Here is a 479-nt window from a genome sequence, read left to right on the forward strand (position 1 = left end):
GGGATGGGAATAACTGGGATGGGAATAACCGGGATGGGAATAACCGGGATGGGAATAACCACGGATGGGAATAACTGGGATGGGAATAACCACGGATGGGAATAACCACGGATGGGAATAACTGGGATGGGAACAACTGGGATGGGAATAACCGGGATGGGAACAACTGGGATGGGAATAACTGGGATGGGAAAAACCATGGATGAGAATAACCATGGATGGGAATAACTGGGATGGGAATAACCACAGATGGGAATAACTGGGACGGGAATAACCATGGATGGGAATAACTGGGATGGGAATAACTGGGATGGGAATAAATGGGATGGGAATAACCACAGATGGGAATAACCACGGATGGGAATAACCGGGATGGGAATAACCACGGCCACGACACAAAATAGCCAAGATGCGTTCCCAGGGGTTTTTTTTAAGTTTAAACACCTTGAAATTTGGGGTTTCCCCCCTGGGGCCTTTTG

Source organism: Corapipo altera, unplaced genomic scaffold (genome assembly GCF_003945725.1).
Source record: "Corapipo altera isolate COAL_440 unplaced genomic scaffold, ASM394572v1 55915, whole genome shotgun sequence".
Lineage (NCBI taxonomy): Eukaryota > Metazoa > Chordata > Aves > Passeriformes > Pipridae > Corapipo > Corapipo altera.